The following is a 12,332-nucleotide window of genomic DNA, read 5'->3' on the forward strand; positions in this document are numbered from 1 at the left end:
CAGCTCACTTCCATCAAGAGAGGGCAGACCAAAAACTTCGGATATGGGACTATTTTGTGTTCTTTCTTTTTTGAGAGGGTCCCTGCACTCCGCCCTAGGGTAGCGGTTTCCATCAGCACCCCACGAGATCCATGCATGGGTAGGTGGGCTGACCTAATGAAACGTCTAGGCGGTGGGGATGTCCCACAAATTGCATTTGATGATGACTTCTTCTCCTAGTGGGATCAGCAGATCATCGCCATAGATGACTACCCTTATCCTGGGTTGGATTTCTGAGGAAATCCCGATCTAGCATTACCATTGACCGCAACATGGGGTGACATTGGTAAGTATTTTTTGATTTTATGATTTTTTTGGATTTTTCAAATATAATAATGAATTTTGAAAAATGTTTTTGATAGGATTCAAGTGACTAATATGATGATCATGTTCCAGATATTGGGCCGATATGACCAGATGTTTTCCCATGACACAGATGTCGTGGTTGAGGAGCTGAAGAGGTAGCTGCAGACACAAAGCAACTACTTCACACAATCTAGCGGCACTTGGTGAGACTCACTCATGGAGTACCGATGGCGGTGGTAGAGGATCTTCTAATGCTTGATTAGCGATAGAATTAGCTAACCAATTATGAGACCTTGGAATGTGCAAATAATTAATATAAGTAAATGATCTTTGCAACAACCTTACCCTTAAATACTGTCGATATAAACATGGATCCCTTACCCGATAAATGTTATTCAATTGTGACACTATCAATTGTGAATCAAGATAGACTACCAATGAGTCGATTCCGTGAGAAATTGCCTCGGATAGTAAATTAATGACAGCAGTATACTCAGCCATATTATTTGAAGTAGGACCAATGCATATTCCCCTTGATACCATCAACTGACCAGTTGGATAGTAGAGTACCCAAGATGTGGAAGCAATGTTCTGAGTGTGCCGACTAGCACCATCGGCGAATCCAAAATAGACCAAGTCATCCATCAACACCTGCCACAGCAGACCAAAAAGTGTTGATATCAAAAACTCTCGATGAGATATGTACAAACATACACAATGTATAAAGAAGCCATTGCCTAGCGGCTACTTAAGAAAAGTACTTCTTGAGGTAGAGCCCATTTCGGGGCTCTGCCAACTTGTTTCCATCAAAATCGATTAACTCATACGACCCTTTTTCTAAAACTCATTTAATAATGAAGGGACCGTACCACATAGGCTTAAACTTGCCTGCCCCCAAGGTGTCCTTATCTTGGTCATAGACCAAGACAAGGTCACCTTCAGAAAAGACTCGAGGATGGACAGCTTTATCATACTGCATTTTAACCCTTTTCTTATGAGCCTCATTCATTGTGGTAGCATCTTGATGCTACTCATCGAGATGTTCCAAATGAAGGAGGTGCTCCTCAAGACCAGAAGTCTCTGGAAGGAGCTCAACAACTAACTTAAGAGATGGAATTTCACATTCGATAGGAAACATAGATTCCATCCCATAAACTAACTGAAAAGGTGTAAAACCAGTAGTAGTCTTCACGGAGGTTCGGTATGCCCAAAGAGCTAGATACAACATAAGATACCAATTGGACTGATTTTTGTCAATTGTCCGTTGTAGGATCGTCTTAAGAGTTTTATTGACTACCTCAACCTGTCCATTGGCCTGAGGATAATAAGGAGACGAATGTTCCTACCAGAAACCCAATTTAAGAGCCAATTCGGACATAAGTTGATTCTGGAAATGACTTCCATGGTCAGTGACAATCTCTCTCGAGATACCGAACCTTGAGATAATCTGATTAAAAAGGAACAATGCCATCGTTTCACTATCGTTTTTATAAGTGGGCATGGCCTCGACCCACTTTGTAAAGTAGTCTACAACCACGATGATGTACTTGTGATTCGCCGCTGAAGGCAGATTACAAGTTGTAAAATCGATACCCCACTTAGTAAAAGGACCGACAGTGACAACGGGAAAAAGAGGAGCTGGATGTGCACGCATCTTTTGAGTATAGATTTGACAGGGGTAATAGCGTTTGACCGCTTCAACACAGTATTTAAAGAGCGAAGGCCAAAAATAGCTGGCACGCAAGATGCGCTGGGCTGTAGCAAGCCCTGATAGATGACCACCACAAGCTCCACTATGGCAGTCATTGATCACTGACTCTACTTCCTCTAAGGTTAAACAGCGCTAAAGGATTGAATCAACCCCTCAACGATATAATGTATCACCTATGATAACATAGTTCTTAGCTAGGTGACATAATTTCCGGCGTTCATCCTTAGAGAAAGTAGAGGGAAACTTCGAAGTCTGGAGATAGACAATGATATCTCCATACCAAGGGTCGAGTGAAGAGATGAGGAATAAATGTTCGTCGGGAAAACTTTCCTCATAAATAGTATCCTCTCCACAAGGCAGCTCGGAAATTAGCTTGGCGAAAACCATGGATTTCTTAGACTTGGCGGACAAGAATTCGAGATCAAATTCTTGTAAAATGACTATCCATCGATTATATTTTCCCCCAATCACTCGCCTACTAAGGAAAAATTGAAATGGATTGACCACCGCTAAGACAAAAGTTTTGCGTAGCAAGATATAATGACGGAGCCACTGGACAGCATGGATAGCTGCCAAAGCCAACTTCTCAACTGGAGAATAGCGAAGTTCAGGACCTATTAAGCCTCAGCTCAAATAATAAATCACATGCTCCATGAGAGCATCGTCTTCCTGAACGAGAACCATACCAATGGTTGATTCTGCTACAGCGAGATATAAAAGGAAGTCCCTACCATAATCCGGTGGACTCAAAAGCGGGGCAGAGACTAATGCCTTTTTCAAAGCATCGAACGACCACTGCGCAAAGTCGTCCCATACAAATGGAACTCCTTTGCGTAGCAAACGCATAAACCCTTTAGTGATCTCGGCATAGTTTGCTATAAACTGTCTTAGGAAATTAGCCTTCCCTTGAAGACTTTGAAGTTGTCAAATTGAGGACGGGGGAGGCAACTGAATTATTGCCTCAACCTTGAAGGGATCAACCCAATCCCTTCATTTGACACGATGAACCCTAATAACTGACCGGACGTAACCGCGAAAACGCACTTGTTGGGATTCAACCAGATTTTATAAAAATGACATCGCTCAAAGACCAATCAAAGATGACTAGGGTGATCAGTTCTCTTTCGAGAACGAGCAGTGAGATCGTCCAAGTATGCTTCGATGATATGTTTAATGTCGTGGAAAGCATATGACATGGCCCGCTAGAAAGTGGCTCCAACGTTTTTAAGACCAAAAGGCATCTTTCTGTATGCAAAGGTACCCCAGGGACATATAAAAGTTGTCTTATGTTGATCTTCAGGATGGATAGAGATCTGATTATACCCAGAAAAACCATCCATGAAGGAAAAAATCTCATTACCTGCACACTCGTCAATAATCTGATCGATGAATGGTGTGGGGTAATTATCTTTTGGACAAGCTTTGTTTAGGTCTCTAAAGTCGATGCATACTCTGATTGTTCCTTGCTTTTTATCCACAGGGACTGGATTAGACACCCAATCGGTAAGAGGAATAGGATATATGAAACCCCCTTGAGTAGCTTCTCTACTTCAGCTTTAATGGCTGCTGCTTTCCTAGGATTAACCAGCCGAAGCCTTTGACGAACCGGTTTGGCATTTTCATATGTCTTGATCTCATGTTGAACTATAGATGGATCAATGCCAGGCATTTCTTCATAAGACCAAGCGAATACATCTCGAAATTCCTTGAAAAGGTCAGTGTAAACTTGAATTTCTTCAGGGGAACATTCAATTCCGATGAAGATATTCTCGATCACGTTAGGGTTCGTAGAGATGTTTATAGGTATCGTTTTTGAAATCACTGACATATTACCTTCGGCACGAAAGTGTGTTGGAGCCAAAGGATTGATACCGTATAAGCATCACTAGTAAAGAGCTCAGAGAACCTAGACTCTACTTCCTGCAATGGAGGAAGAAAATATGAACGATGGTGTAAGTCTTCCCAAGGTCGATCTACACCCATCATTACTTCTAGGATTGCTTCTTCAGAAGGTAAAACCATATCTAAGCAGTCCAAGGCAGAGGTAGAATCAAGGGTCCAGGTCGGGCCACATCACCATCTAGCTCCTCTTCAGAAAAAGGAGTAGAGTGGTCGTCTGCAGAGTTAACGATAGACTGATATCTAAGCTCAGCTACAGACATAGGGAATGCCATTCCATTAACTTGTCCTTCAGCTAATGTGGTCATAGGTGAAGGCAAGGTCCAAGGGTCCAAAAAATAATGAGTTCGGAAGAAATCTTTTCGAGGAGACTCCTTAGATGATGAAACGACATTGATTCTAGCGATAGGAGAGGGAAAATCAGAGGTACCCATCAATGAGGAATACATCCCAACTCCTAGATTCTCAGTAGGCGGACGAGGATTATCCATTAACGGAATAGTAGAGTCAGATATTGCTTGAGGATTGACTAGACAATAATCTAATTGATAAACCTTAATGATTTTCCCTTCATGAGGAAAGCAAATGACACGAAACAGAGTCGAAACAATGGCGTCCATTTCGTATACCCAGTTTCTTCCTAAGAGGAGATTGTAGTCCAGGTTAGCATCAATCACTTCTACTTAAATATTAACGACCTTCCCCCCAACACATATGGGAAAGGCGGGGATAATCCCATGTGGCTTATGAGAATGCCCATCAAATGCAGTCAGGACAGTAGGTGAAGGAACAGCCGAAGGCGATCCAATAGCCTTCCAGCATGACATCGACATGACACACGTGGAAGCTCCTTCATCAATAATGGTACGAAAAATGTTAATTTTCTGGTATGTAGACTTTATTTGGAAAGCCATATGATGAGGGAGTCACTTTTTGACATTTAACATGTCGAAAATGAGCACTAAAGAGTTAGTTGGATCAACTGCCCCAATCGCCGAAAGTAAAGCACTTCGTTGAGCCGGACACGACTGGAGAATCTCTAAAGCAGACATGGCACATGGACTCTAAGCTAGATCCTCCACAATGGAGTAATTATGGGCGGCCCTAGCATTAGGATTAACAGTCATGCATTTAGCAGAACCTTTCGGTATCCGTGGTATAGTCTCGACAGGGGGTCGCTCAATATGAAGGTCGGTATTTCCAGGAGTAGTTTTGTCCTTGGAAGTTTCAGCTTCACCATAATCACATGACCAAGTGGCCACATGGACATTGGAACCCATCATGAAAACATTTGATGACTTTTCCCCTTCCTGGTTGCCCCTTGCGAAGGTTCCAGGGTTTGAACTCGTGCCAGCAAGAAGTTGCTACCCTTGGGGAAAAGGGTTGGTTAACACATCTTGAGAACTAGAAGTCCCTTGCTGCCCTAACAAGCGCTGAACGTCTTCAATCTTGGGGCATAGATGAGTTAAATGGTCTCCACCACATAGCTTGCATGGAAACTTGACTTTCTTTTTAGACTCATTTCTACCACCACCAGCATTATTGCCAAGATTATTTGCATCAGTCTTCCCATCTTGACTCTTTTTCTTACCTCATCCTTTCTTCTTCCCATTGGAATTTTGATTTCCTTTGGGGTTGGTTGATTGGACGGCATTGACTGAAGAGGGTTGGGAAGACGAAGGGTTAGATGATGTGACTTGGTTGTTAGAAGCAGTTTGTAAATACAACTCCTGCAATTGGCTTAACAAGTTCACCGCATTTGTGTCTACCGATCCAACGATACCATCCGCATGGGGACCAGGCTTCGACTTGGCTATATCAACCTTAGACCCAGGAGCATCCGGCAATATTTTTTGAAGTATCCGAGACTGAGAGTAAATCAATTCTAATTGCTGGGCCCTAAAAATAGCCTGCTCCTCAGAATAGACTCCAGACATGGAGACATCCTTAGAGATTTCAGGTTTTAAAGATTTCAAAAACCATTCGAGACGGTGTTCTGGAGGGATTTCGGCTTTAATGAGCCTCTTTCTCTGTCTCCATTCCTAAATATGGTCAAAAATGTGAGTTGCCGTGTCCTGACGGAAATTGGCCAGAAGTTCTGTTCCGGCATCATAACGGACGGGCAAATGGAAATGATTTAAGAAAATATTAGCTAAGTTAGTGAAAGATGTAAAGTTGCCCCCTGGCAACTCTATATACCACTTGGCCGCATTACCAATCAAGGTGTGTTGAAAAAGTCTCAACCTAATCGAGTCATCAATAAAGGAGTTTGATGAGCACCACAAATAGAATGTGGTTACATGGTCGCCTGGGTCTTCACCGCCCTTCCCTTCGAATTTTGGAATGTCCAAAGGGAGTTTGGTTGGGACCGAAGGCCAGGCCGGGTTGTATTTGATTGGATCGTTTGTTAATTTCATGAGATCTGGCAAGTTCAAAGTTGCCAGAAAAGGAAGCCTAGGAGGACCCTGGGGGTTCCACCCTGACTGGGTGAAGCTCCCAAAGTTCTGAAAAGATTGGCTTGGATTTTGGAAGGCACCAGGCTGCTCGAAGTAACCTACAGAACCAGTTGAACCAAAATGCAAGCCTTGTGATCCAGCAAAACTCGAAGTTTGACCAACTCCGGCTGCCAAACCTCCATGACTAGCGAAGCTTCCTCCTAAAGGATTATAAGGAGTGGATAACCCCTGATAAGGATTCCAAGCAGTAGCTAAGGGAGGAATACTTCGAAACAAACTAACTATGGAGTATGGCCCATTCCCTTGTTGGCCGAAAAATGGATTCCCAGTTCCCATGCCACTAACCGCAGGGTTAGTCCAACCTTGGAAAGGATTGTTGCTTTGTCCTGTAGAAGAAAAAGGCATAGATCCTACTGTCGGGTTGGAATGTGGTATATGACCACTTCCGAAAGGAAAACCCTGGAATGAAGCCGATCCACCCATCATGGATGTGGAGGCACTAAACGGAACTGATGGAATACCCTGTGAATGGGTGCCAAATGGGAAGAATCCACTACTAAAATCATTGGCTTGTTAATTTCCACTCGTAGAAGGAATGGAGGTAGACCCAACAAAAGTTGTGCTAGCAAAAGACCCAAATAAAGATGCAGAGGGGATGGAAATAGTTCCTCCCCCTTGTACTGATGTTGGAGTCTGCATAGTTGTAGCACTTGTAGTAGAAGCCATGCTTCCAATAGTGGTCATCGATGGTAAGTGCGTAGTGTGACCTGGACTTGACGGTCTATGCGTCGGAGTCCCAACGTATCGTAATACTTCCGGATAGCTAGAAGGTAAGGGAGAATTTGGAGCCACTAACGACTCTTGAAATTCTTCTACTTCTATGTTATCTTCCATCTGAAAGAGAACTCGAGAAAGAACTGGAGTGTTCCTCTCTTGTTCTGTGGAAGTACCAGGCCTATTCTGAACACTAATGTCTCTGTGAGGAGGATCAATCCCCGATGCGTCAGCTGCCACGGGACGAAACCCACTGGCAGTATTACCTCTGTGCCTTCTAGGAGAAGGCTCTAAACTTGGTGGTGAAAGACCACGAAGTCTTCGAGACCGTCTAGGTGATCGGTCAACCACTTTGAATTTTTTATTAAGATCTAGCTAAAGACTCAAAAAATTGAAAGCTAGGCCAACTAGGAGCACAGAGCACACACTAAAAAGTCCCTAAAAGATATCAGCCAGTCAAACAACTTTCAAGTATTTCCACTCTGGGTGATGAGGAATGGACACCAAAATACAAGAAAGTGAAGTAAGGGGCCTTCCGAAGATAGTCTGGGATAATGACAGCCTAGTCTTATCAGTGAAGGTAACAGAGGAAGTTACATTGACCTCCTAACAACAGCCTGTGCCGGTGTAAGCCCCCAAGCTTCGCAAGGGTGCCCTCCAGTAGTACCGCTGAGAATGATACAACATCGACCCCAGGTGCCACGGGATTCCCCTCCGCAGCCATCTGTGTAGATCCCTAGGAGTAGCAACTAAGGTTACCAACTCATATCAGAAGCCAGGCGGAACAGTCTTGAGGTTAGATCCGACAAGTAGGAGAGGGGGTATCTCTCTTCCATGTCTTCAAAAACCCTTGTGCTTAACTCCCAGATCTGGAGCTTTCCTGGTCTCCCTAACACTATTGGATTTTCACTCACTATTCAGACTCCTATGTTTGATAGTTTAAATGGCCTTGGAGAGTTATCTCTCCACTCGCCTAATCCAAGGCCCTAAAATATCCTAAAACTTGTTAGTGTGTCTAACTTGACAATTATAAAAAGTCCTAGTATATTTTAATTAGCGCTTGTTTTTAAATAGGTTGTTCTTTAAGTCAAGGGATAAGCGGAAGTGAAACTAGTGGTGTTTTGACGCAAAAGAAATTAATAAAAACCAAACTACATGCAAAAGCACTTGTTTTCATTTTTCGATGAAAGAAATTTCTACTGGGTTCAGAGGAACTTCAAAAAAAACAATGAATTTTCCTTTTCTTTTCTTTTACTCACGCTCCACACTCACAAAAGTTAACAAAACTATGGATGCCTAAAAAGATGTGCAACTCTATCCTAATGCAATAAGTACATGCTGATGCAAGACTTAAGACTACTCTAAATCAAGAAATGAAAGTTACTTGTTTATCAATTTCTAATTTGCCACTTAAAATGTTTAGATAGAATATGAGTTGCTACCATTCATTTCATCTAAACACTAAAAACAAGTTTCAAGACAAACAAAAATGCACTTTCATTCACTAAAAGGAAACTAAATCAAAACAAAGTTCAAGAAAGCAAAACTAAGTTTTTCAAAAAGTTTTCTTCAAAAGCAAAAGCAAAAACATCTTTTCAAAAGTGCTCTCAACAAGACTGAAACTTTATGATCGAAGAATAGGCAATGAAACACTTCGCGAGTTTGCAACACAAAACAAGTGAGAACCCAACAAAATGTGTTTCCAAATGCTCTTAACAATCAAAAAGCAGCAACAAGAGTTTGGCAATGAAGACCAAAAGATTGAAAAGACAACTTTCAAGAAAGTGTAAATCAACAACTTTCGAAAGCAAGAAAAGTAGATGGTCACCAAACACAAAAGGTCACCAAAACAAGATTTGACACAAAGACTGAGATCAGCCTTTCTTCTCTGGCAAAATAGAGCAGCCAAGACTCCTAACAAGAAATCTTGTGTGCTTGACAAAACGATTACGCTTGCAACAAAACCAATAAGACCAACACTTTCCAAAATCAGAGAGAATTCGAAATCAGATACTTGCTATAAAACTAAAAACTGACACAGAAAAGTAACTGTTCAGGACTGAATCAAACCAGCAGAGAGACCTTTAGAAACAAAAAGATTTGAAAAATCTTGAAAATTGCAAGATATGCGCGACTTTATTGATGTACAGCTGCGTGTATACGTGACTGAGCCTAAGGAAACCTGCATATATGCGGGTTTACTTAAGGAAACATGCGTATATTTGCTTCTGTAAACAAGAAAAACAGCGTATATAAAAGATTTCAAGAAAAAAAAACAGTCTGAAGAAACTGACCAAACTTACAACTCAAGTTCCTACAGGAACAGACTACACAGCAACAACAAGCAAACAGACAGCTGAGACCTGATTGGCTTGAATAAACCCAAACTAGGAATAACAATATTGTTGTCCCCAGTGGAGTCGACAATTCTGTTAAGGGACAAATTCCCCTAGGGTCTTCGGGTTGAAACCCTAGCAGATCAAAGGTTGTCTATACAGAGAAACACACATTCCATACAACCATAATGCTAAGATAAGAAAACTATACGATAAGGGGCATACCTGGGGGTCCTACGTCCGAGAAGATCCTTCCAGGGTCCAAACCCTCTTGGAGTTCCTTTTGCTCCTTCAACCTGCAAAACAATCAATTCAAGAAAGTACAGTAATATATGGACTAAACATCATAAAGAAATCATCTTCATAATATATTGAAAGGTAGTCAGTTATGCAATTAAACAACCATTCACACATGAATCATAACATAGATATCATAAACATGAAGAAGATTTATGTCAAGAACAAAGACAAGTGTTTCTTTTATTATAGACAAATAAAGTATAGAAAGGAATAATTTCACCTGATTCGTCCTTTCGCAGGCTCCAGGTGGAACCGTCCTCTGGATTTGTCCAGTCTCAAGCCTTTAACAAACTCCTTCCATGACTTACTCCATGATATCTCAAATGGTAGATAGACATCATCACACAAGGAAGCAAGGGTTTCCTGTAAATGGGGGAAGTGCAGGAGGCACTAGGATCTTCAGACCTGGTCAGGGAAATTTCAGCATAATAACCTTTCTCTCTCTTCTCTCCTCCCTTAGGCCTTCCCATTGAAGCCTTTTTATACTTCTCCCAAAGTATTTTTTTAGTTGGGAATTCGTTGGGAACAGTTGGGCCACGGGCACTAACAGGTGATCAGCAGGTAAAACCCGTGATCTCTGCCTGAAATTAAGGAGATTTAATTTTTTTAAGTGTTTTAAGACATATACATGGGTTGGGTATACACAAACCCGCGTATACACACGTTTAGCTCAGGGAAATGTCGCGTATAGGGAATAAAACACTGTTTTTTAAATTTTGGACCAGGTCTAGAAGGAGGGGTTGCCCTGGGCCATGAGTGCAGCATCACAAATCTCAAGAGTGAGATTTGGAGCTATAACAAGATGAAGCTCTGATTCTTAGAATTCTCGAATGCATACTTCGTACCCTAACTTTGTTATTGTTTCCTCTGTTTCTATACATCTGATCTCATCATTCCATCATTTTTCTTCCATGACCACCATCTATGACCTCTTCTTGTTATTTTTTGTGCCTCTGTTATTTCAGTTATATGCATCGACGTTTGATGCATTGTGGTAAATTTCGAAGGATCTTGCTTCTCTTCAGCAGATTTAGACCATCAAAGGTGCAATTGCACTTATGGTTATGATTGTATGTCTGGAAATCAAAGTTGTATTTTAATCCTCTTGGCGATATTTTCACATTGCGCCTCCATGGAATTATGTGTTAGTGACAGTTACCATGCTAGGAGGTGCCTTGGAAGCAAGAGGTTATGGGATTGGTCTGGTTAACGATGATTTTGGCTTGACTGATTTTACTAGTTTGTCAATTTCGATTACTTCAACAAGGTCGATTTCAATCGGCATACCAATCAAGTTCTTGCTTGCACCAACTATTGTTGGTTTTTATATATCCCTGTTTTTCATCAAGAAGAACCTATCATCTTATTTCATATTTTTTATCTCACCAAGCTTCCCAATTACATGGTTTATTGTGCACAACTACTGGAATCTCAATATTTGGTTAGCTAGTATGGCACTCAGATCCATGGGCAAGTTCATCATTGCAAGTTTTGTGCTAGCCATGGTGCTTCCATGCCTAGCCCTTCTTCCTCCAAAGGATCCTATCATGAAAGAATGTGGTCTTATAATCCACACATTTCTAGTGTGTTATATTGAGAATCGATTATTTAGCTATACCAACATCTATTACTTTGGTTTTGAGCATGATTTTATTTACCCTATCACAATGACAGTTTTAGGTTTGGCTTTGGTCAGAATATTGGCCTTGGACAATCAAATTGGTCCCAAGGCAGTTTGGATTTTGACGTGATAGTATGTAGTAAAATTGCCAATGCTTGTTCTCACTTCAAAGAATATTATGTGGGATACTTTCATCCTATTATTGGTTGAGTCTCCTTCATTGCTTCTTTACAAAGACAAGGGTAAAACCGCTCTAAGAATGAAACCATGGAAAGGTTTTCACATGTTTTTGTTGTTATTATGTTTATGTAGAACTATCAGAAAACAATCTTTGAAGGTCTTCAGTGGTGGAATGGAAGACCACAATCAGATGGTCTTCTTTAGAGATGTATTGTATTGTTATAAGGCCTAACATGTGTTAGTAATTGTTGCACAAAATTTCTCCCACATCTAGTTAGTAAAGCATGTGCTACTTCTAGTGGTGGTTATTGGTGATCTCATGCTAGTTTCAAAAGCATAAGAAAACATAGGGGACCCGACATCAACCTATATGGCTTACCTAGAAATGGTGTTCCATTTAAGCGTAATAGTGGCACTTGGATTTCTTTATACAGTTATTTCAAAGGGTCCTGTGAGAATTTACAAAGATAAGCCACCAGATCTCCACCAGACTCAGATCAGAAAGCGATCTCAAAGTTCATTACAGGGTGTCTCTATCATCGAACCCTTGTTCATCATGGTTATGGGTCAACCACATAAAATCCTTTGCCAACGAAGTCCATTTGCTAGGCTACACATTGTCAACCTCACAGTTGGTTGACCAAAATTACAGGGTATCTATATCCTTGGCCCTTCGTTCATCATGGTTATGGGTCAACCACGTAAAAACC

General features: G+C 41.3%; 1 pseudogene; it reads left to right on the forward strand.

Annotated features, from left to right (window-relative positions):
- Positions 1–5,080: 5,080 nt before the first annotated feature.
- Positions 5,081–11,962, forward strand: LOC149230120 (uncharacterized; annotated as a pseudogene).
- Positions 11,963–12,332: the final 370 nt, after the last annotated feature.

This window comes from Pinus tabuliformis, chromosome J (genome assembly GCF_031772625.1).
Source record: "Pinus tabuliformis cultivar Carrire ecotype Pingquan chromosome J, CPIR1, whole genome shotgun sequence".
In the NCBI taxonomy this organism is placed as follows: Eukaryota; Viridiplantae; Streptophyta; class Pinopsida; order Pinales; family Pinaceae; genus Pinus; species Pinus tabuliformis.